The sequence below is a fragment of the Lathyrus oleraceus genome, chromosome 4 (genome assembly GCF_024323335.1).
Source record: "Lathyrus oleraceus cultivar Zhongwan6 chromosome 4, CAAS_Psat_ZW6_1.0, whole genome shotgun sequence".
Classification (NCBI taxonomy): domain Eukaryota; kingdom Viridiplantae; phylum Streptophyta; class Magnoliopsida; order Fabales; family Fabaceae; genus Lathyrus; species Lathyrus oleraceus.
The window spans coordinates 345,106,691-345,133,132 of NC_066582.1; positions in this window are offsets into that span (position 1 = coordinate 345,106,691).

Genomic DNA, 26,442 nt, shown 5'->3' on the forward strand with positions numbered 1-26,442 from the left:
GATGCTGATATGTGGGAAATAGTTACTATTGGCTACATACCTCCCGTATCTGATGCTGGCGTTGCCATTTCCAGAAACAAGATGACAGATGATCAGAAGCGCGACTTCAAAAACCATCACAAAGCCAGAACAATACTGTTGAATTCCATTTCCTACAATGAATATGAAAAGATCACCAACAGGGAAACAACTAAAGAAATACTTGACTCCCTGAGGATGACTAACGAAGAAAATTCACAAGTCAAAGAGACAAAGGCTCTGGCTCTAATTCAGAAGTACGAAGCTTTCAAGATGGAGGACGATGAAGCTATAGAGGTAATATTTTCTAGATTTCAAACTTTAATTGCAGGACTCAAGGTTCTGGACAAACGCTACACAACTGCAGATCACGTCAAAAAGATCGTCAGAAGCTTACCAAAGAAGTGGATACCCATGGTCACCATATTAAAACTGTCAAAGGATCTGAACAACATCATCCTTGAAGAACTAGTTAGCTCCCTCAGAAGTCACGAGATAGAGTTTGAGGAAGATGAGCCTCAAAGAAAGAACAAATATGTAGCACTAAACTCTAGATCTGAGAGACGCAAACCAGAAAGGAACAAAGCCTTCCAAGTTGAAGAGGAAGACAATGACGACTCTGAAAAAGAAGACTCTGACGATGAAGAAAAGTTATCCCTCTTAACCAGAAGAGTAAAACAACTCTAGAGAAAAAGGAATAATAACTTCAGAAGACCAAGACCCAGGGGATATCGCTCAGAATCAACTTTTAGAGGCAAATCAAACAAAAAGGTAACATGCTATGAATGTAAGGAAACAGGTCATTACAGAAATGAATGCTCAAAGTTGAAGAAAGAAAGCTCTAGAAGAGAAAGTTTCAAGAAAATTTCCTTTAAAGCCAAGAAGGGACTCATGACCACCTGGGACGACAGTGGATCTGATTCTTCCGAATCAGACTCTGAAGAACAGACAAATGTTGCATTCATGGCTACCACTTCCGGAAACACATCAGATGGAGTGTCTGATCCTGAAGAGGTATTTTCTGATCTTTCTCGCTCTGACCTTGAATCGTGCCTTTCTGAATCTTTGAACTCATATCAGAAACTTAAACAAAAAATTAAGCACTAAAAAGGGTTCTTGAAGGAACCATCGAAGAATGTGATAAGCTTGAGATAACAATTTCACAATTAAAAGATGAAAATCTAACTCTGATAAAAGAAAGAGACTCCACAAATAAACAATGTTTAAAAATTGAAGAAGCTTTATCTCAAGCCCCACAAACTTCTAATACAATGATATATAAATATGAAAAATATTTTCAAAAGTTTCTGAAAAATGGGATAGAAAGAAGCAGAATGGCATCCATGATTTACGGAGTCAGTCAGAACAATAAAAGAGGATTAGGGTATGATCCTAGTGAAGATAAATCTTCTACAGATGACAAACCTAAATCTCCTTTCTCTTATCACTACACGCATGCACAAACACAGCGTTTTACTAATGCTAAAAAACCCAAAGTTCTAAGAAACTCTGGGAAAACTAATCACAAATGACCCAAAAGATTCTGGGTACCAAAGGATAAGATTGTTTATGTTGCAGATATCTTATGCAGCAGAGTTAAGACACCAATCATGGTACCTGGACTCTGGATGCTCGCGACACATGACGGGAAGAAAGCATATGTTCCAAATCCTGGAACTTAAAGATGTTTGCTTCGTAGGTTTCGGAGGAAATCATAAAGGTAGAATTAGAGGCTCCGAACCTATTGGTAATGGATCTCTTCCCTCTATATCTGATGTTCTCTACGTAGAAGGATTAATACATAACCTGTTATCAATAATCCAATTAAGTGATAACGGGTATGACATAATCTTCGATCAAAAAACATGTAAAGCAATTAATCAGAATAATGGACCAATTCTATTCATTGGCAAGAGGAAAAACAACATTTAGAAAATAAATTTGTCAGATCTAAAAGATCAAAATGTAAAATGTTTGATGTATGTTCACGAAGAGCAATGGGTATGGTATAGACGCTTGGGCCATATTAGAATGAGAAAACTCTCTCAGCTAAATAAACTCGAGTTAGTCATGTAAGAACAAAAATTGTTCTACAACAGATTCCTTGATTTTGATGATAACAAAGGATGAAACCAAAAATGGCACCCTAACGAAAAGTTTCTAAGTGTGCAGGATTCTAAAGAAAGAAGGGAGAAATCTGATGATGTCATCAGATACAAAACAAGATCAGATACAAAATATCAAATGATCAGAAGAATCTGAAGTGGAAACACGTTCAAGAAAGTCTAACTCTGAGCAAAACAGCAAAGTATCAGAAGCATCTGAACAAGAAGTAAGCTCTAGAAGTTCTGACTCTGAACAACGCTATCTCTAAGCTTCAGAAGTTATCAGCGCTATCTGAAGAAACTATCTGAACTCAAGAGATCAACATCAGAAGCAAGATTCCAAGATTCTCCAGATACACAAATACTCTGAGCATGGAATTGCTAATCATGAAAGAGTAACGTTTAAGTCAAGAAAAGATTTGCAAATGGATTTCCTAATTGAGAAAGAGACGTTAATCTCCAATCTCAATAAAGAAAATACTACTTGTGGTAAGTAGTCATTTCAAGAAGAAAAAGTCATCCTGCAGAAGCTATTTATGTGATGGCGTAACTTCATCTCAATATCCACCAGTTTCAACTACTACTTCAACGAATATATAAATAGGCTGCAAATCAACCTTGAACTATCAGCAAGCCAACAAGCCAAAATTATACTGAAACATCAACACTCAAGAAAAACACTATTTCTCTCTAAGATCTTCACAAAGCTTTTGCTTATAACGTGAAAAACTCTTGTTCTTAACACTGTAATATTTGCTTTCTTAGAAGCACTCTAGATTACATAAATCTTTCATTTATTGTTTGTTGATTTCCTCAAGTGACTTAGTGTAGTCTGTAAACTTGAGAGGACTAAGAGATTTTTTTTCTCTTAGGCGTTGTTTGTAATCTTTCAAGATTAGTGGATTAAGTCCTTGTTGAAGGCGAAATCACCTTGGCCGGGTGGACTGGAGTAGCTTTGTGTTATAAGCGAACCAGTATAAAATCCTTGTGTGATTTTCATTTTGAAAAGCGCTTATTTTTTCAAACAATTCAAACCCCCCCCTTTCTTGTTTTTCTCACCTTCAATTGGTATCAGAGCTCCGGCTCTGTTATTGATTTTCTAATCAAACACTTAACCGTGTAGAGAGATCCAGTACGAGAAAAACAATGGCCCACTCAAATGAAAGAGATTCTTACAATGCCAAGCCTCCTATTTTTGATGGAGAGAAATTTGATTACTGGAAAGATAGAATCGAAAGTTTCTTTCTGGGTTATGATGCTGACCTCTGGGACATTGTCACAGATGGATACACACCTCCAGTCTTAAATGGAGCTGAAGTTCCCAGAAGTAAGATGTCAGAAGATCAGAAACGTGTCTTCAAAAATCACCACAAGGCCAGATCAATACTTCTAAATGCTATATCATACAACGAATATGAAAAGATCACCAACAGAGAGACAGCCAAAGATATACTTGACTCTCTGAAGATGACTCATGAAGGAAACTCCCAAGTCAAAGAGACGAAGGCTCTGGCGCTTATCCAGAAATATGAAGCCTTCAAAATGGAAGATGACGAAGCTATAGAGGCCATGTTTTCGAGATTCCAAACTCTTATTGCAGGCCTCAAGGTGCTAGACAAAGGATATACAACTGCAGATCATGTTAAGAAGATAGTCAGAAGTCTGCCAAAGAAATGGAGACCTATGGTTACTGCTCTGAAGCTGTCAAAGGATCTGAACAATATCAGCCTTGAAGAACTTGTTAGTTCTCTCAGAAGTCATGAGATAGAACTAGAGGAGGATGAACCTCAGAAAAGGAACAAGTCCGTAGCGCTAAAGTCCAGATCTGAAAGACGGAAACCTGACAGAACCAAAGCTCTCCAGGCAAAAACTGAAGATACTGACGACTCTGAACCTGAAGACTCTGATGATGAAGAAGAGTTGTCCCTACTAACCAGAAGAGTTAAGCAACTCTGGAAAAAGAGGAACAACAACTTCAGAAGACCAAGACCCAGAGGGGATCGATTAGAGTCAACTTCAAAAGGTAAAGCTAACAAAGATATTACCTGTTATGAATGTAAAGAAACAGGTCATTACAGGAATGAATGCCCTAAGCTAAAGAAAGACAACCCTAGAAAAGAAAGCTTCAAGAAAAACACCTTCAGAACAAAGAAAGGACTGTTGGCTACCTGGGATGACAGTGAATCTGGATCATCAGAATCTGACTCTGATGAACAGGCCAACGTAGCACTTATGGCTACCACATCCAGCAGCTCAGACGAAGAATCTGAAGAGGTATTTTCTGAACTTTCTCGATCTGACTTAGAATCATGTTTGTCAGAAACTATTACCTCTTATCAGAAATTAAAACAAAAGTTTAAAAACATTAAAGGCTGTCTTAAAACAAAATTTGAAGAATGTAATGAACTTGAGATAACAATTCTAGCACATGAAGATACAATCAGATCTTTAACGTTAGAAAGAGATGGAGCAAAAACAAAAAGCTCAGAATTAGAAGAAGCGTTGTCTCAAGCACCACAAACTTCAAATAAAATTATTTATAAATATGAAGAAGCCTTTCAAGAATTTCTGAAGAATGGGATAGATAGGAGTATTATGGCATCCATGATTTATGGAGTAAGTCAGAACAATAAAAGGGGAATTGGATATGATCCTAAGGAAGATAAAACTTCTACAAGTGATCAAATTAAATCTCCTTTTTCATATCACTACACACACACACAAGAACACAAATTTAAAAATGCTAGAAGACCCAAAGTTATAAGAAACTCTGGGAAAACTAATCTAAAAGGACCCAAGAGATTCTGGGTACCGAAAGATAAGATTATCTATGTTGCAGACATCCTATGCAGCAAAGTTCAGACACCAGTCATGGTACCTGGACTCTGGATGCTCGCGACACATGACGGGAAGAAAGTCTATGTTCCAAAGTCTGGAACTTAAAGACGCTGGATTTGTAGGTTTCGGAGGAGATCAGAAAGGAAGGATCAGAGGCTCCGGAACTATTGGTAATGGTACTCTTCCCTCTATATCTGATGTTCTTTATGTAGAAGGATTAATGCATAACTTGTTATCCATAAGTCAATTAAGTGATAACGGTTATGATGTAATCTTCAATCAAAAAACATGTAAAGCCATTAATCAGAACGATGGCTCTGTCCTTTTCACAGGCAAGAGGAAAAACAACATTTACAAAATAAATCTTTCTGATTTAAAAGATCAAAATGTTAAATGTCTAATGTCAGTTCACGAAGAGCAATGGGTATGGCATAGACGCTTGGGCCACATTAGCATGAGGAAACTTTCTCAGCTAACTAAACTCGAGTTAGTCAGAGGCCTACCTAAACTGAAGTTTTCTTCAGATGCTCTGTGTGAAGCTTGTCAGAAAGGAAAATTTTCAAAAACATCTTTTAAAAAGAAAAATGTTGTTTCTACCTCTAAGCCTCTGGAACTTCTTCACATTGACTTATTTGGTCCTGTGAAAACAGCATCAGTTAATGGAAAGAAGTATGGACTAGTCATTGTTGATGATTACAGTCGCTGGACATGGGTAAAATTCCTAAAGCACAAGAGTGAGTCTCACTCTGTATTCACTAGTTTCTGTTCCAAAGTGCAAAAAGAATTTGACTCTAAAATTATTAGAGTCAGAAGTGATCATGGTGGAGAATTTGAAAATAAAGATTTTGAAGAATTATTTGATTCTAATGGAATATCCCATGATTTCTCCTGCCCTAGAACTCCACAACAAAATGGAGTTGTAGAGAGGAAGAATAGGACACTCCAAGAGATGGCCAGAACCATCATCAATGAAACTAATGTAGCAAAGCACTTTTGGGCAGAAGCTGTAAATACAGCGTGTTACATTCAGAATAGAATCTCTATAAGACTTATTCTAGAAAAGACTCCCTATGAACTGTGTAAAGGAAGAAAACCAAACATTTCATATTTTCATCCTTTTGGATGTTCTTGTTTTATATTAAATACTAAAGAACATCTGAACAAGTTTGATTCCAAAGCACAGAAAGGTATTATGTTAGGATACTCAGAACGCTCTAAAGGCTACAGAGTATACAACACAGAAACCAAAATTGTGGAAGAATCAATTCATGTCAGATTTGATGATAAGCTTGACCCTGAAAAGTCAAAGCTAGTTGAAAAGTTTGCAGATTTGGAAATCACTCTTGTAGAATCTGATAAAACTCCAGAAGCAACTGTCACTCAGAACTCTGAAGAAATTAAATCTCCAGAAATCCCAAAGAAAGTCAAAAGTCGTATCAATGTATCTGAAGATTTGATTCTGGGAAACAAGGACGAACCTGTCAGAACCAGATCTTCCTTCAGGACTTCTGAAGATACTACTCTGGGACTAGTGTCTCTGATTGAGCCTACGTCTTGTGATGAAGCACTTCAGGATAACGACTGGGTGGCAGCTATGCAAGAAGAATTGGATCAATTATCAAAGAATGATGTATGGGATCTAGTTCCTAAACCCAGAGGCACTCATGTCATTGGAACCAGATGGGTTTTCAGAAACAAGCTGAACGAGAAAGGAGAAGTTGTCAGAAACAAAGCTCGACTGGTAGCTCAAGGTTACAGTCAACAAGAAGGTATTGACTATAATGAAACCTTTGCTCCAGTCGCAAGGTTAGAATCTATTCGTCTTCTTGTATCTTTTGCTATTAATCATTCTATTAAATTATATCAAATGGATGTCAAGAGTGCATTCCTTAATGGTTATATATCAGAAGAAGTGTATGTCAACCAACCTCCAGGTTTTGAAAATTCAAATTTTCCAGAACATGTTTTTAAACTAAAGAAATCCTTATATGGACTTAAACAAGCTCCCAGAGCTTGGTATGAACGATTAAGCAATTTTCTTCTGGAACAAAACTTTATCAGAGGGAAAGTTGATTCTACACTCTTCTGTAAAAACCTTAATAATGATCTCATGATATGCCAGATTTATGTTGATGATATTATTTTTGGTTCTGCTAATATCTCTGTTTGCCAAGAATTTTCTAAGTTAATGCAGGCAGAATTTGAGATGAGTTTAATGCAAGAACTAAAGTTCTTTCTGGGAATTCAAATTAATCAAACTCCAGAAGTCACGTACGTCCATCAAAGTAAATATATTAAAGCCGTTCTGAAGAAGTTTGATATGACTGAATGCAACTCTGCAAAAACTCCCATGCACCCAACTTGCATTCTTGAAAAGGAAGAGGTAAGCAACAAGGTTTGTCAGAAGCTCTATCGAGGTATGATAGGCTCTCTTCTCTATCTGACTGCTACTCGTCCTGATATTCTCTTTAGTGTCTGTCTTTGTGCCAGATTCCAATCAGATCCTAGAGAATCTCATTTAACAGCAGTTAAGAGAATTCTTAAGTATCTGAAAGGAACTCCTAACCTGGGCCTGATGTATGAGAAAACATCAGAGTATAGACTCTCGGGTTATTGTGATGCAGATTATGCAGGAGATAGAATAGAACGAAAAAGCACTTCTGGAAATTGCCAGCTTCTGGGAAACAATCTGATATCCTGGGCTAGCAAAAGACAATCAACAATTGCTCTATCAACTGCAGAAGCAGAATATATCTCAGCGTCACTGTGCACAACTCAGATGCTCTGGATGAAGCATCAGTTAGAAGATCTGCAAATCTTTGAGAGTAACATTCCTATCTTTTGTGATAATACTGCTGCTATTTGTTTAAGTAAGAATCCCATTCTACATTCCAGAGCCAAACACATTGAAATAAAACATCATTTTATCAGAGACTATGTTCAGAAAGGGATAGTAACATTGAAATTCATTGATACTGAACATCAATGGGCAGATATCTTTACTAAGCCTCTAACTGAAGATAGATTTCTTTTTATCTTAGAACATCTGAACATTAAAAATTGCCCTGAATGAAGTGTGGCTCTGAAAAAGTAAAATGAGACTCTGATGTAAACAAATGTATTTCTGCCTCTGACTCTGATACTTCTACCAAGTTAAGAAGATATCTGAGTTAGAAATCTTCAGAAACCAATCCTTTGGTATTCCTGAAGATCAGATACATCAACACGTGGAGCACTAAGCGTCTAACCCTAGAACTTCTAGACAGCTATCAAAAGAAATTCAAAGGTCAGAACGTTTGAGTTCTCCTCGAGCAGTGTGCGTACTGTGGGATTAGACATTCATTAATTAGCTGTAATCATTTTTCCCCCCAAGCGTGCTATTTTGATTTTTGTGCTAACGCTGGAATGTGTGTCGTTTTGCATGAGTTTGAACTTAGAGTATATAAACACTTTTCTCACATTTCACACACTTATCACTCTCACTCACTCTAAAACCCTAAACCCTTCTCTCAAGCATTCTCTGAAAGCTCTTCATCTTCATCAATCTTTCTTCTTCTTCACCATGGACGCTCAACAACAAGAAGTCTTTAACTTCTCTCAACAAATGGAATCCAATTCTACTGCTCAAACCTCAAACACTCAAACTCCAACGGTTACAGGCGTCTCTATCACCCCTGTTTACAAAGAACCTCATGTTCTTGACCGTGAACGCCATATTAACCTATCAACCCCTTTTGAAGGTTTGGATGTGTTGTGCGAATCGCTTGTTGATTTCGAAAACTTGAGAAGAAATGGCGTTGATCTTACTGAAGAACTTCGCAAACAAGGGTGGGAAAACTATTTCCAAAGGCTTTATGGTCCCATTTACCCACTTCTCGTCAAGGAGTTCTGGAGATTTGCAGATGCAGATGACAACTTCATCGTCTCCTATGTTCTAGGAGTAAAAATTGTTATTACTGAAGGGTCTATTGCCTCCCTGCTGAACATGGAGAGAAGTGGAGGAAAAAGGATTTACAACATCCCTCCTAGGTCAAAGCGCATCACTGAAGTCATCAATCCAACAATCTTCAAGCCCAACGTTGAAGGAAATCCTTCAAAGAACAAAGAGTTGCATCAGAACCTCAGAGTGTGGCTGAAGATCATTCTGGGAACCATTAACCACCGTCCAGCCTCTAACTCTTCTGACTACATCAATGCAGACCAGAAATGCATTCTGTACTGCATTCAGAAGGGTGTGAAGATCTCCCTCCCTGCTCTCCTTTTCAGATATCTGAGAGATTCGGTCAGAGAAACCAGAAACAACATGAAGCCCAGATCCTACATTCCTCTGGGAAGATTGCTATCTGATGTCTTCATTGAGCATGGACTGGTAGACCATCTAGAAAAGACCAAATTGATGGATGATCTGGCAATAGATGTTGGGAAGCCTCTGAATGCCAGAAATCTCAAGAGTATGGGGATAATTAAGAAGATTCAAGTCAGACCCACTCTGGATACATCCTGGGATTGTTTGAAAGATCAGAGGAAGATGCCTCATGGCCTTGCCAGGTTCTTCAAAAATGAACCCAGAGATGCTGTTGCTATCTATCTTCACCGTATGCTGGATGATGGTGTTGACATCTCTGACTTCAGCCTCGACGACTGTCTGGATTCAGAGGAAGACTTCGTCAGATACAAGAGAGGTCTCTCTGAGAAGAAGATAGCACCTCCGGCAAAGAAGGCCAGACTTGCAGAAACTTCTGGAAGCAAATCTTCAGCTCCTCTGAATATCTCTACTGGTACGTCTGTTCCTCCTGTTACCTCTAATCCTCTGATGGCTTCTTCTAACCCTCTCTCTTCACAACCTATTTTTACTACCTCTGAAATCCCACCTTCAACCACCAGAACCTCCCAACCTTCACCAGTTCTAAATGTAGCCCGTACATTCATACCTCCCTCTGAACCTAAACTAACTCACCAAAGCACTTCCTCTTCATCATCCTCAGAACCAGAATCACCCCCATATGTTTCCCTCTCTTCTGACCCAGAATTTTCTGACCCTGATTCCCCAACCATAGCCACAATTTACGCTCATAAACTTGCTTCACAACAACAAACACAAACACAATCTGAAGCAACTTCACCTCCACCACAACAAACAACCACCATACCTTCTGAAACTCAACCCTCTGAACCTCACACCTCTGATATCACCCCACCAAATATCTCCGCTGCACCTGAAGCTGAAACTGAACCCTTAGATTTAAACCCTCTTTACGCTTCACCCCAAACATCTGAACCTCAACTAGAAGCAGAATCTGAACCTCAACCTGAATCAGAATCTGAACCTCACACATTAAATCTCAGCCCTCCAAACTCTCCACCTCACACCTCTGAACCAGAACCTGAACCTAAACTTTCTAAACCTACCCTTAAGGAAGCCATCTTGATGATTGCAGAGGCTTCAGTTCAAAAGGTCGATTCTCTGGTCACTAACTCTGAAATCAGTGATGATCCTAAATCTGTAAGGACACACTGGAACAGAGTCATTGGCTGGATGACATCTGAGGCCTTTAGACTGAAGGGCATCTTTGAACAAGTCAGAAATGGCTACATCAGAGATGCTGAGGCAAGACTCCAGGAGAGACTTGCCAGAGAGGCTGAAGCCAGAAGGCTGGAGGAAGAGAGATTGGCCAAGGAAGCTGAAGAAGAAGCAAGAAGGCTAGAAGAAGAAAGACTTGCTAAGGAAGCTGAAATCCTAAGGGAAAAGGAAGCTGAAGCCAAGGCTCTGGCGGATGCAGAAGCACAAGCTGTTGCTGAAGCTGAAGCTCAGCAAGCTCTGACTCTGGGGGAGTCCTCTTCTTTGATCCCTATGGTTCTTCAGACTCTGAAAGAACTCAAGCAAGATCAGAATGAACTCCGGGCCAGAATGGACAAGCAAGATACTGTCAACGACAACATCCAGAATATGCTTGCAATGTTGCTTCAGAGAATGCCTCCGCCTCCGAACCCTTAGGCACTTAGGATTTATTTTTTTCTGCTTGCCTGTTGTTTTTTATTTTCTCTGAATCTGATGTTTTTCTAGCTTCTGTTGCCTTTGTGCTTCTATCTATGAATTCAAGTTTTTCTCTTTACTTATTTTTTTTTACTATGTCTTTTTGATTCTGACAAAAAGGGGGAGAAGTCATTAATAGCTCTGATGAAAATATTGTCTAATACCTTAAGCATTCTGCAACATATATTTTCTTAAAAATAAAATTATCTAACTTGGACTTAAGAAATTGCAGAAAATTTCAGAAACCTCTTTACTTAAGAAACTCTGGTAAGAACTTCTGAACTCCCTAGCACTATCTCAGGGGGAGCTCTTGTCTATCTGATCTGATATTTTATATGTTTCATCTGCTAATTAAGATTGTTTTGTCATCATCAAAAAGGGGGAGATTGTAAGAACAAAAATTGTTCTACAACAGATTCCTTGATTTTGATGATAACAAAGGATGAAACCAAAAATGGCACCCTAACGAAAAGTTTCTAAGTGTGCAGGATTCTAAAGAAAGAAGGGAGAAATCTGATGATGTCATCAGATACAAAACAAGATCAGATACAAAATATCAAATGATCAGAAGCATCTGAAGTGGAAACACGTTCAAGAAAGTCTAACTCTGAGCAAAACAGCAAAGTATCAGAAGCATCTGAACAAGAAGTAAGCTCTAGAAGTTCTGACTCTGAACAACGCTATCTCTAAGCTTCAGAAGTTATCAGCGCTATCTGAAGAAACTATCTGAACTCAAGAGATCAACATCAGAAGCAAGATTCCAAGATTCTCCAGATACACAAATACTCTGAGCATGGAATTGCTAATCATGAAAGAGTAACGTTTAAGTCAAGAAAAGATTTGCAAATGGATTTCCTAATTGAGAAAGAGACGTTAATCTCCAATCTCAATAAAGAAAATACTACTTGTGGTAAGTAGTCATTTCAAGAAGAAAAAGTCATCCTGCAGAAGCTATTTATGTGATGGCATAACTTCATCTCAATATCCACCAGTTTCAACTACTACTTCAATGAATATATAAATAGGCTGCAAATCAACCTTGAACTATCAGCAAGCCAACAAGCCAAAATTATACTGAAACATCAACACTCAAGAAAAACACTATTTCTCTCTAAGATCTTCACAAAGCTTTTGCTTATAACGTGAAAAACTCTTGTTCTTAACACTGTAATATTTGCTTTCTTAGAAGCACTCTAGATTACATAAATCTTTCATTTATTGTTTGTTGATTTCCTCAAGTGACTTAGTGTAGTCTGTAAACTTGAGAGGACTAAGAGATTTTTTTTCTCTTAGGCGTTGTTTGTAATCTTTCAAGATTAGTGGATTAAGTCCTTGTTGAAGGCGAAATCACCTTGGCCGGGTGGACTGGAGTAGCTTTGTGTTATAAGCGAACCAGTATAAAATCCTTGTGTGATTTTCATTTTGAAAAGCGCTTATTTTTTCAAACAATTCAAACCCCCCCTTTCTTGTTTTTCTCACCTTCAAGTCAGAGGTCTACCTAAGCTGAAGTTTTCTTCAGATGCTCTGTGTGAGGCATGTCAGAAAGGAAAATTTTCTAAAACATCTTTTAAAAATAAAAATGTTGTTTCCATCTCTAAGCCTTGGGAACTTCTTCACATTGACCTTTTTGGGCCTGTTAAGACAATGTCAGTCAATGGAAAGAAGTATGGACTGGTCATTGTTGGTGATTTTAGTCGCTGGACATGGGTAAAATTCCTAAAGCACAAGAGTGAGTCTGACTCTGTATTCACTAGTGTAGCGGGGTACTCGTTACCATTAGAGATATTGACTAAATCCAAGGTAAACCATACAAGTCGAATCGCCACCGCACTTCTATTTATCCAAAGGAATGGTTAGAAAGTGAATAAAAACCTAAAAGTTTTATCTAAAAAAAACTAGTAAAAATGTCAGAGATCGGGGTAAGGAGGTTGGTTATGCAATGGGAAGGTTTTAAGCACCCAAAACATCCTAGGTACTCCTAGGGAGCCCTTTTCATTTTTGTTGTAAGGTTGGTATTTTGTGAAAATTTGTTTGTGCAAACATGATTGAAGAGATGAGAAGAGAATATACACGTTATTTACATTTTTGTGTTTGGATGGATAAACCCATTGCCTACGTACCATCTTAAAAAAGATTAGGATCAAAACCTCGTAGTTCGAGGTAAAAATCTCAAAATGAATTGGTGAATTGATTGGTCGAAAAGCCTTAAGGTCTTTTTTTATCCAAGGGAGAAAACTCAACCTAAAACCACAAATCCACCATGTGAGGATAGCTTCAACATGCTAGTGAGGGGTTAACCCTATAATAAGCATGGAAGACTCATTGTCCATCATTAAGGATACAGGTGAGTATTGTTAGACTATGGCACGGATCTAGAAGGGGGGGTTGAATAGATCCCAATTAAAAACTTGAGTCGGCGCTACCAATTTTAAAATTGGTTTTGAAAAATTGTTTTAAGTGCGGAAGCAGCCGAGGAAAATTTTAGTCTAAAACGAACCGTTATTGGAAAACCGGATATGCGTTAAGCTAATGGATTAGAGATAAAGTGAAATACAAATCACTACACTAATTGCACAATCAATGATATGTTTCACTTACTAGGATTCCTAGTTCCAATGATCCAAATACCAAATCAAACTAGATACAAACTTAAGACAACTTTGGTTTAGTCAAATTTTCAAACACTTGGTGTGCATAAACACTCCAAGTGATATTTGTGTTGAGTAAGTAATTCAAATTGATCTAGTACAATATACTATTGTACTTTGGATTCAAAAACACAGTTTTAATCTCTTACTCAATTTATATCAATGTTTGGTAAAATTGCTTAAACTAAAATCACTTAATTTTTAAGCTGAAAAACAATTATGCAGAAAATTAAAGAAGACAGAGATTTGATGAGGCAGTTCCCCGGCCGTCCTCGCTTCGGGGTACGTCTGCCCTCAACTCTAAACTTAGAATTGAGATGATTTAATTAGATATCACCTGTAGAATTTAACCGTTTATACAAGGATTGCAAAGCAAGTAAACAACAGAACTCTCAAGGTGTTGAATGATGCTTCCTCTCCTTGTTCCTTGATTCAAGATGAATCAAGACCTTCGATTGTTGTTGATAGACCTCCGATTCCAGCCCCTTTGTTGAAGAACCTTCCGTTCTTCAACCCCTCGGCCCGGCTGATCTCAACCACAACGAATCGAACCTGAATCCTTCCCTTCAATTTCTCTGAATCCGCTACTAAACTGATGAAGACTTCCTCTTCTCAATCACCTTCGCTCAGCTGAATATTGATGAAGAAATTCATCCAAAAAACCCCAAACACAAACTAGTCTTGGAGGACAAAACCCTAACGGTTTTATTCAAGAAAGAACCTGCCACAAGCTTCAACCCGAACCGGATTCTCCAATCTCAGCTTCGAACCTTATCACCTTTAACCGAACACGAAGCACATCAAAAATGGTTGTGTGTAGTTGATGTGTTGTGAGATGTTGAAGATGAAGATGATGAATCTTGGACACCTATTTCACTCTTTCTTGTTTCCTTGAACACTTGAAATCAATTTGACAAATGTTAGTTGATAAAATTGATTTGACTTCTATTTATAGTAACTAGCTAACCAACAAAAAAAACAGCTTTTCAAACAGTGGAAAATACTCAGAAAACTGTGTTTACGCACGAGCGGTCGACCATAGGTCGGCGTGCGCTGACCCATGGGAAATGCGCCGACCCCTATGGTCGACTCAAGCATTCCATGAGCTGACCCATGGCCAACTGAACTGTGCCATGCGCCGACCTGTGGTCGACTCAAGCATTCCATGAGCTGACTTGTGGCCAACTGAACTGTGCCATGCGCCGACCTGTGGTCGACTCAAGCAATCATGAGCTGACCAGTCACCAACTGGTCTGTGTTATGCGCCGACCCGTGGTTCATGTGCTGACCCGTATGGTCGACTCAAAACCTGCACATCTGCACAATTTCATATTTTTGTGATTTTCATGCATTTTGTCATGATCACATCTTTTCCACATATGTTGTACGAAGTATGGCAGTATTACATGAGTATAGAAAAGGATATGTTGCATTTGTTTTGTGGAAGAGGAATCGACAATGTCGATTCATCCATGGTGGTCATTTGTCATCATCGAAACCTATGATTGCATGTTTTATGACACTTTTGCTTTCACATACTCCCCCTTTTTGATGATGACAACCTGTGTACAGCCAAGGATAAAAACAACATGCAATATTTACACATATTATGCACACTCCCCCTTTCTTTTGTACTCTAAGGCTATCTGCAAGACCATCTGTTAATTGTTGTGGATATTTTGGCTGCCTGTACCTCTTCTCCCCCTTTGACAACATCAAAAAGAGAAAAGGAATGATTAACCAACGTAACAAAAGATTCCACAGGAAATAACACAAACAGATAATAATAACACACCAATATCATTTCTGAGCGATAATCATTAATTAAAGGAAGAAACACATTAAAATTAATGTTGCACAAACAAGCAAAACAGAAAAAATGAATACATTCAAAACAACAAGCAAAATGCAAAGTGCATATGAAGGTCTATGTCCTATTTTCGGTGTCCTGGATGGTAACAGATGCCCGGGTTTCTGTAGGGGTCAGCCAGAGTTGATAGGTAATCGGCAACACCACTCAGATGCTTGAGACTCCCGTCGACCGACCGTTCCTGGCGTTCAAGTGATTCAGAAAAGGCTGCATACCGGTCATTCAAGCTTGTAGAGAGGGTGTCGAGACGCTCATTTTTGGCTTGAATTTGACTGCTAATATGAGCATAGTGGTCATCCTGAGTTTGCATGAAGGATTGTTGAGCGAGCTGCATATTGCGCATCATATCCAACAGTTCTAAAGAGTTTGCGTGCTGTGGAGGAGACGGAGGAGATTCTTCATCATCCTGGTGATACGGCTGGTAGAATTGACGTTGAGTTGACCAGCCCGTATGTTGCCAGTCACCCCAGCCACCCCAGATGGGGACATCTTCTTCAGTTGAATGTGACTAATGAACCCAAGCGGAGTCGGAGCAGTCGTGAGTGTCAACATGTGGAGGACTATTATCTCCACCATGGTGATCAAAAGTGTGTCCGACTTCCTCTTCTTCATTTTCCTCTTCATCTTCTTCTTCTTCACTTTCATCACTGTCATCATCTGCTGCAACAGGCGCAGGAACAAATCCTCTTCGAACAAACTTGTATATTCTCCTCTCATCACACCAAAAATATCCCATCATAGACAGAGTTTTTGGGCCGAACTCTTTGTCAGATGAGATGGAAGTGTACGGGAAAGAAGGATGATTAACGTTGGCTGCAGTAAGGACCTCTTGAATGAAACATTCGTAAGCAAGGGTCGTTCCTCGTCCGGAATCACGTAGACTGAACATTCTACTGGCAATGTAGTAAGGCCAGTTGATTTTCTGCTTATTCTTCAGAATGTAAATGAGATGAACCTCAGCCTGTTCAACTCTGGAGAGACCACCCTTCTTTGGTCGCAGAATGCGGGAGACCATCCACTGAAGAATCCGTTCTCCGGTTTTCAGCTTGCCGGCAGTGACAGTTCGTGGGAACGCGTCACTGTTCACAATCTGATCAGGATATGGTCGTTTCAGCATGTCATTCAATGCACTCTTAAACTCGTAGCCTTTTATTTGGTGAGAGTCAGTTACCTCAGCTAGAGGATTTTCAGCATCATCCAATGACATATCAAAATATTGGTTCCAGACATTTGACTTAAGCGATACCTTTGTTGTGCCGATTCTGGAGTGAAACTTGTGCCCGCGAAAGTTGTCATGAAGGCCGGCGTAGAACACTCGGACTAAATCTTCGCTGTATTTAGCGTTGCATTCCACGAAGTTGATAATGCCTTGATGCTGTAGCAGAGCCATGATTTCTACGAGGTGCATGCGTTCGGCGGTAAGCTTGTAGAACGCATGTTGTCAAACAACTCCTCTTTTGCCGATATCTTTGTTGAAGGCTTCGACGCGAGCTGGTGGAACAAGTGATACAGCAGATATGGGTAGAGATGCGGTGGATGATTCCCGGGATCTCTTGCCGGTAGGTCTGCGTGATGTGGAAGCCATTTGAGCAGGTTTGAAACTTAGTGTGTGTGGGTATAGAGTGAAGGTTTGTGAGGGTTTTTTAGAGTGATTTTGCTAAAGAGAGGTTTTTCCCTATTTGTAGAGGAAAGGTTAGGGTTTTGGGAAGATGAAAGATCAAGGGACAATAGACACTAGGTAGATGCAGGTTACAAGGTAGTGGGTAGTTTGAAAGGTAATGGAATGTAAATGCATACTTAATGATGGTTTTTGAATGTAGATGCATGAAACGGTTTAAATTTTTCTGCAGAAAAACAGACTTTTTGAGCGATGCGTCGACCATACCTCTGTATGCATCGACGCGTACTGTTTGATTTTTGAGAAATCACAAAAAATGTTAAGTGTGCGTCGACCATAGCCCTGTTACGGTCGACTCATACAGACAAAATTTCAGTTTTTCACTATTTTGCACATGCGTTGACAAGTTTGATGCATAATAAAAATGCCATACAGCAATAAACATCCAAAGAGATACATCATGCATATATATAAAATATCATTATGTGGTATAGCTATGTTAACCATGAAACTTTGCAGATAGAGAGAGAGAGAGAGAAGGGAACAGTATCACCTCGATGCCGGAGTGACTCGGTGAACAATAAACTTGTGCTTGCAACAACATCAACTTGTTAGAAGTACAAGATTATAGTCTTAAATGGAATAAGGTAAAACAGCAGATTATAGTGCCCGTTCCGAAATATCGAGAATACCAAGTTCTCGGCGGATATGAAAGAAAGGTTCAGTGGCTAGCGGCTTTGTGAAGATGTCCGCTAGTTGATTTTCAGTATTAACATGTTCAAATACAATGTCACCTTTCTCTACATGATCCCGAAGAAAGTGGTGTCGAATTTCGATATGTTTGGTGCGAGAATGCAGCACAGGATTCTTGGTAAGGTTAATGGCACTTGTATTGTCACAGAAAATGGGAATACGTTCAAGTTTGAGGTTAAAATCCAATAGTTGTTGCTTAATCCATAGGATTTGGGCACAACAACTACCGGCGGCAACGTATTCCGCTTCGGCGGTTGACAAAGCAACTGAAACCTGTTTCTTGCTATGCCAACTGACCAAAGAGTTTGAAAATAAGTGACAAGTGCCACTGGTGCTTTTCCTATCCGATTTGCAACCGATAAAATCGGAATCGGAGAAACCTACCAATGAACAATCATTACCTTTGGAATACCATAGTCCCTACTTCGGAGTACCGGATAGGTATCGAAGTATTCGTTTGACAGCTTTTAGATGGGATTCCTTAGGACATGATTGATATCTTGCGCACATGCATACGCTAAACATAATATCGGGACGAGAAGCAGTAAGATAAAGGAGTGATCCAATCATACCTCTATACCATTTTACATCTACTTCCTTACCGTCTTCATCTTTGTTCAAGTTTGTACAAGTAGGCATGGAGGTGTCTATGGCCTTAGCTTTTGCCATGTCAAATCTCTTGATAAGGTCCAAATAGTACTTTGTTTGGCTCACGAAAGTCCCTTCTTTGAGCTGTTTAATTTGCAAACGGAGAAAGTATGTGAGCTCCCCCATCATACTCATCTCGAATTCGCCCTGCATAAGGTCTGAAAATTCTCTCACAAGATTCATGTTAGTAGACCCAAATATGATATCATCTACATAAATTTGCACTAATATCAAGTGCTTTCCTTGACGTTTAATAAAGAGGGTTGTGTCAACCTTTCCTCTTGAGTAACCTTGATCGAGTAAGAATTTGCTTAGTCTCTCATACCAAGCTCTAGAAGCTTGTTTGAGGCCATACAAAGCCCTTTTTAGTTTATAAACATGATCAGGATACTCATGGGATTCGAAACCCGGAGGTTGTGCGACGTAAACCTCTTCATTTATGTGACCGTTAAGGAACGCACTCTTAACGTCCATTTGGAATAGCTTAAAGTCTTTCGCACAAGCGAAGGCAAGGAGAAGGCGTATAGCCTCGAGTCGGGCAACCGGCGCATAAGTTTCCTCATAGTCGATGCCTTCCTCTTGGTTATACCCTTGCGCGACTAAATGCGCCTTATTACGGGTTATTACCCCGTTTTCGTCCAGCTTGTTCCTAAACACCCATCGGGTGCCGATTACTCGATGATCTCGCGGAGGAGGGACAAGGTCCCAAACCTCATTTCTGGTGAACTGATTAAGTTCCTCCTGCATTGACAAAAACCAGTGTTCATCGAGTAGGGCTTCTTTAGGGTTTTTAGGTTCCATTTGCGAAACGAAAGCGAAGTGATAACAGAAATTACTTAGCTTAGATCGAGTTGTTACACCCTTTGAGATATCTCCGAGAATGTTGTCGATTGGATGGTCTTTGGAAGACTTCCAAGCTTGAGGGAGATCATCGTTTGAAGGCAGATGAACTACCTCGGTTTCCTCATGGTGTACATCTTTGTCCTCCTCAATTTTGACTATGTCGGGTTGATCAATCCCCGGCTCGCCACCTTTGAGTATGTCTTCGGTAGATGTACTTGCACCATGAAAAACACTACCCTTTCCGACGTTTCTCGGATTGGATTCATCAAAAGTGACATGTACAGACTCTTCTACAGCAAGTAATCGTTTGTTGTATATTCTATATGCTTTGCTAGATTGAGAGTATCCGAGGAAGATACCTTCGTCGGCCTTGGAATCGAATTTGCCCAAGTTTTCCTTTCCATTGTTCAATACAAAACATTTGCAACCAAAAACATGTAAGTGAGAAACATTTGGCTTTCGCCCTTTTAAAAGCTCATACGGTGTTTTATTTAGAATGGGGCGAATGAGCACCCTATTCAGAACATAACAAGCCGTACTAATGGCGTCGGCCCAAAAATATTTCGGTAAGCCACTTTCGTTGATCATTGTTCTTTCCAATTCTTCCAAAATTCGATTTTTACGCTCCACAACCCCATTTTGTTGAGGAGTACGTGGAGCGGAGAAGTTATGATCAATACCATGGTTACCGCAATATTCTTCAAATAAGTGATTTTCGAACTCACCCCCATGATCGCTTCTAATTGCAACAATGTTTGTATTTAGTTTATTTTGGGAAAGCTTAGCAAATCTTTCAAAGGCGGCGAACGTATCGCTCTTGCTTACTAAAAAAATAGTGCAACAAAATTGAGAAAAGTCGTCCACTATTACGAAACCGTAATAGTTTCCTCCTAGACTTTTAATCCTAGATGGCCCAAATAAATCCATATGAAGAAGCTCGAGAGGTCTCGTTGTTGAAACGATATTTTTGGATTTAAATGAGATCCTCGTTTGCTTCCCTTTTTGACAAGCATCACAAAGGTGATCCTTGGTGAATTTTATTTTGGGGAGACCTAGGACTAGATCTTTTGAGACTACTTTATTTAGTAAATCGAAATTAACATGTGCTAAACGCCTATGCCATAACCATGAATCTTCACTCATTGTTACAAGGCATTTGTCACTTGTTAACGATACTTCATTTAAGTCAAGCATATAGACATTGTTCACACACAGGCCATTAAACATACTCTTCTTATCATCATTATGTACAATTTTGCAACAGTCTTTTGAAAATGATACATTGTATCCTTTGTCACATAATTGACTGATGCTAAGTAGATTGTGTTTAAGACCTTCAACAAGCAATACATCAGAAATAGTAGTAGAAGAGGGATTACCTACACTACCTTTACCAAGTATTGCTCCATGGTTGTTGTCACCATAAGTTACATATCCCTTCTTCTTAGCCACGAAGTCAAAGAAGAGTGATATGTCTCCTGACATGTGCCTTGAGCATCCACTGTCGAGAACCCATCTTCTCTCGGTAGTCTCGAGGCATTGTACCTATGGCAATATAATTAACAAGAGAAGGTACCCAATGGCTTATTGGGTCCTGAATGGTGAGGAACGAAATGGTTGCATTTGGGCATCCATTGATAAATGCCTTTAGGAACTAAAAATCTCCTAAACCTACATTTAACAATAGAGTGACCTTTCTTGCAATAATAAAGACAAGAGAAATTTACATTTTGATTGCTTTTGCTATCTTCATCCTTTATAACATATTTATATTTTTGATATGGATTAACCATACTTTTTCGAAAGTTTGATTTGTCGATAGCAAAGGTAATCTTGGGCTCAAGAGCCTTGTCAAGTTTGGCCTTTAGGTTTCTTACTTCACCTTGCCAAATGTAACAAGTATCACACCCAAAGTTCATCATTCTACTTCTAAGGTCCTCATAACTTGTTTTTGTGCTTTCCACTATAGAAGCTTTAAGTGCCTCAAGTTTCCTTTCGGATTGTTGAATTTTATGTTCCAAATGAGAAAAAAAATTCTTATTTGAGGCAAGCCTTTTAAAGGCCTCTTTCGCTTCACAGTGTAAAGTATCAAAAGCAGTTTGCAATTCATGATGAGACATACTAGATGATTTTTCGTATTTAGCATGTCGTACCTGTTTCTTTTTGTTCTTTTGATGAGCAGAGAGACATAGGTTTGCATTTTCATCTTCATCACTAGAACTTTCATCATCGGAGGAGTCGCTATCGCTTTCCAAAGCTATGTATGCTCTCCTTGGCTTTGATGGTTTCTTGTGTGATTTGTATGATTCTTTTTCTTTTGTCTTCTTGTTCATCGGACAGTCCGGTTTGTAATGACCCGGCTTTCCACACGTATAGCACGACCCTCTAGTTATTTTACCTTTTGAGTCATCATTTTTAGAGTACCTAGATTGTTTCCGGAAGTTTACCAAGTTCTTCTCGGAGTGTTGGATACCGTTCTTTCTCACGTAACGATTATAGCGTTTAACGAACAGCCCCATATCTTCACTTTTGTCCTCTTCTTCTTCGTCGCTCGATGAATAATCACTTTGCTCTTTTGCTTGAGACTTCGAGGAGGAAGTCTTTAGAGCTATGGATTTCTTTTCACTCACCTTTGCTTTGTCCTTCTTATCTTTCTTTTCGTGTTGTTCCAGGCTCAAGAGAACTTGTTCGTGCTCTTGTAGTTTACCAAATAATGTTGTCAAGTCCAATGTGGTAAGATCATTTGCTTCTTTGATGGCGGTCACTTTCGGCTGCCATTCCCTGTTAAGACATCTCAAGATCTTATTAGTAGCAATATCATTGGAAACAGGCCTACCAAGTGAATGTAATCGATTGATAAGATGAGTAAATCTCTTTTGCATGTCAGCAATGGTTTCCCCTTGCTCCATGAAAAAGAGATCAAACTCTTGTGTTAGTGTGTTGATTCTAGCCAACTTAACATCGTTCGTCCCCTCATGGGCAATTTGTAGTGAATCCCACATGGCCTTAGTAGTAGGACACTGGGATACACGATAGTATTCGTCTACACCTAATGAGGAGATTAGGATATTTTTGGCTTTCCAATCATAATTGTATTTCTTTTCATCATCATCGGTCCATTGTGCTTCGGGATTAGGCACCAATTCATTGTTCTCATTGGTCATGGTTATTTCAATCGGACCATTGAGAATAACGTTCCATATCTTTCTATCTATGGAATTTATATGCACCCGCATACAGTCTTTCCAATAACTATAATTTTCACCATTGAAAACGGGAGCTCTATTATAAGCCCATTTAGGTTCGTTAGCCATTTTCTATCAAAGTTATATTTTGAAGCACGGAGTGAACCGGAGCTCCTGATACCACTTGTTAGACTATGGCACGGATCTAGAAGGGGGGGTTGAATAGATCCCAATTAAAAACTTGAGTCGGCGCTACAAATTTTAAAATTGGTTTTGAAAAATTGTTTTAAGTGCGGAAGCGGCCGAGGAAAATTTTAGTCTAAAACGAACCGTTATTGGAAAACCGGATATGCGTTAAGCTAATGGATTAGAGATAAAGTGAAATACAAATCACTACACTAATTGCACAATCAATGATATGTTTCACTTACTAGGATTCCTAGTTCCAATGATCCAAATACCAAATCAAACTAGATACAAACTTAAGACAACTTTGGTTTAGTCAAATTTTCAAACACTTGGTGTGCATAAACACTCCAAGTGATATTTGTGTTGAGTAAGTAATTCAAATTGATCTAGTACAATATACTATTGTACTTTGGATTCAAAAACACAGTTTTAATCTCTTACTCAATTTATATCAATGTTTGGTAAAATTGCTTAAACTAAAATCACTTAATTTTTAAGCTGAAAAACAATTATGCAGAAAATTAAAGAAGACAGAGATTTGATGAGGCAGTTCCCCCGCCGTCCTCGCTTCGGGGTACGTCTGCCTTCAACTCTAAACTTAGAATTGAGATGATTTAATTAGATATCACCTGTAGAATTTAACCGTTTATACAAGGATTGCAAAGCAAGTAAACAACAGAACTCTCAAGGTGTTGAATGCTGCTTCCTCTCCTTGTTCCTTGATTCAAGATGAATCAAGACCTTCGATTGTTGTTGATAGACCTCCGATTCCAGCCCCTTTGTTGAAGAACCTTCCGTTCTTCAAACCCTCGGCCCGGCTGATCTCAACCACAACGAATCGAACCCGAATCCTTCCCTTCAATTTCACCGAATCCGCTACTAGACTGATGAAGACTTCCTCTTCTCAATCACCTTCGCTCAGCTGAATATTGATGAAGAAATTCATCCAAAAACCCCCAAACACAAACCAGTCTTGGAGGACAAAACCCTAAGGGTTTTATTCAAGAAAGAACCTGCCACAAGCTTCAACCCGAACCGGATTCTCCAATCTCAGCTTCGAACCTTATCACCTTTAACCGAACACGAAGCACATCAAAAATGGTTGTGTGTAGTTAATGTGTTGTGAGATGTTGAAGATGAAGATGATGAATCTTGGACACCTATTTCACTCTTTCTTGTTTCCTTGAACACTTGAAATCAATTTGACAAATGTTAGTTGATAAAATTGATTTGACTTCTATTTATAGTAACTAGCTAACCAACAAAAAAAACAGCTTTTCAAACAGTGGAAAATATTCAGAAAACTGAGTTTACGCACAAGCGGTCGACCATAGGTCGGCGTTCGCTGACCCGTGGGAAATACGCCGACCCCTATGGTCGACTCAGGCATTCCATAAGCTGACCCATGGCCAACTAAACTGTGCCATGCGCTGACCTGTGGTCGACTCAAGCATTCCATGAGCTGACCCGTGGCCAACTGAACTGTGCCATGCGCCGACCTGTGGTCGACTCAAGCAATCATGAGCTGACCAGTCACCAACTGGTCTGTGTTATGCGCCGACCCGTGGTTCATGTGCTGACCCGTATGGTCGACTCAAAACCTGCACATCTGCACAATTTCATATTTTTGTGATTTTCATGCATTTTGTCATGATCACATCTTTTCCACATATGTTGTACGAAGTATGGCAGTATTACATGAGTATAGAAAAGGATATGTTGCATTTGTTTTGTGGAAGAGGAATCGACAATGCCGATTCATCCATGGTGGTCATTTGTCATCATCGAAACCTGTGATTGCATGTTTTATGACACTTTTGCTTTCACAAGTATTACATCTACCTCAAGGATAACTCAAACCTAATAGCTAAAGGTTATGAAAAAAGTTTAATTAAGAAAAGTGGCCATTGAAACTACAAAAGTATTTGAATGAGTTATATTTACCAATGAAAAGTATTTACAAAATACGGTCCAAGTTGATTTAAAGGTTCAATTCAAAATAAGTGTTATGAAAAGGAGTTTGAAAATCAAAAGCATAAGGCTTAGGTTTCTAATGTTTGAAAACAAGTGTTAAATGTTTGCACAAAAGTTTTGGCTTGGGTTAGAGTGGAGGGAAGAAGAAGAATGGCTAAAGTCCTAATCATACAAGAGATAAGGGATAAGAAACAAGACCACAAATGGAGTTCCTCTCTTGAGATCATATTGATGATCCAAGTAACTCCCATCCTTTGGAATATGCAAGCAAAATAATAGTAAGCTCAAGCAATCAACATAATCAAACAAGCTCTTGGAGAGTTCCTCAATGGCTCTTAGATCTCTCTCTCTCTTAGAAGCTCATGGCAATGGTTCCTCTCTTAGGCTCAATGTTGGAATCCCTAGCACAAGAACACACACATTAAAAAGTTCTTTAAAACAAACCAAGAATGAACAAGAAGGATTTTAGAAAGTGGTCTCTTCAAAGTTCTCTTTAGCACTTATAGCATTCTAAAGGCTCAATGCCTAGTTGCTCTTTGACTTTTATAGCACTCTAAAGGCCCAATGCCTAGTTGCTCTTTGACTCCAAATTTGCATAGGGAAAATCCTAAAGTCTAAGTCCATTTGTCCATTTCTTTGCATTTGGTCCACAACAATCAAAACAAAACACAAGCACAATGATATATACACAATTATGTGCTCAAGTGAGCAAAAGGCAAATTGCATTAACATAAACATGTGCTCAAATGAGCAAAGGAAAAAGCAAATGAATAATATGTACAAGAGTAGTAAATTGCATAAATGTAAAGTGCAAGAAGTAAATGTTAATGGTTAAGGGTTAATGTTAGTAGTTAGTGTGCCATAAGGCAAATTTAGCGCTATGTTAAGCAATCGTAATTGGACTTATGTAGAAGTCATAACTATCTGAGGTCGGTCGGTAATAATGTAGGCAACATACCAAGTTAGAGGTCTTGATTAGTGAATCAAACTCCAACAACTTGTCATGCCAAAAAGAAGATGAGAAATGGTCTTGTATTGATTTAGGTTCTTTGCATGATTTAGGAAGCAATCTATCCTTAATGCAAAGCCATTCACTTGATCCATGACCAAGATGATTTAGATTTGAGTCAAGGAAGATTAAACCTCCATGTATCAATGCTAACCACCAATCTTTAACTCATTGATAAAAATAAAAAGAAGAAGAAGAAGAAGAAGAAGAAGAAGATGAAGAAATTAAAGTTCATTAATGGAAATGGTATGTGTTAATCAACAAGCAATGACCAAAGATAGAGAAGATCAAGGTCAAACAATAAAGAACAAAAGCAAAATGAGAGTTAGGAGTCAAGAAACAAATAAAATATTTTTGGCATTTTTAATATTTAAAATAAAACTTGAATTAAAATAATAAAGAAAGGTCAAACTTCAAATTCACTTCAAATCAAGTTTGAAAAAGTCCAAGTAAATTATCCCAAGTTCAACAAGGTCAAACAAAGTTTGACAAAAAATTTCAGCATTTTTAAAAGTCAGAAACTATTTTAAATCAATTAAAAATGCATAAAAAATAACCTAATTGAACTAAAATCTCAAATAAATCTCAAATCAATTAATAAATTGATGAGAATATTTTTCATAGATCTATCATCATTCAAAGAGGTTGAAAAAATATTTTTGGATTTTTTGAATATCAAAAACTATTTTAAATGAATTAAAAATAAGCAG